Raw genomic sequence first — 212 nt, 5'->3', positions numbered from 1 at the left:
TTAGTTTTACTTTTGTATACATATTCATAACTATAGAGGTTCTTAGAGTATATTCTGCTTTAATTCAATAATTTTCTCCAAGGAAAAATACCTTTTAAAAGAGATTTTATTTATTTAGTTGACAGAGAGAGAATGAGAGCACAAGAAGGGGCAGAGGCAGAGGGAGAAGCAGACTCTCTGTGAGCAGGGAGCCTGATGCGGGACTTGATCCC

Source organism: Canis lupus, chromosome 1, assembly GCF_048164855.1.
Source record: "Canis lupus baileyi chromosome 1, mCanLup2.hap1, whole genome shotgun sequence".
NCBI classification, from domain to species: domain Eukaryota; kingdom Metazoa; phylum Chordata; class Mammalia; order Carnivora; family Canidae; genus Canis; species Canis lupus.
Note: the sequence above shows the minus strand (reverse complement) of the source record.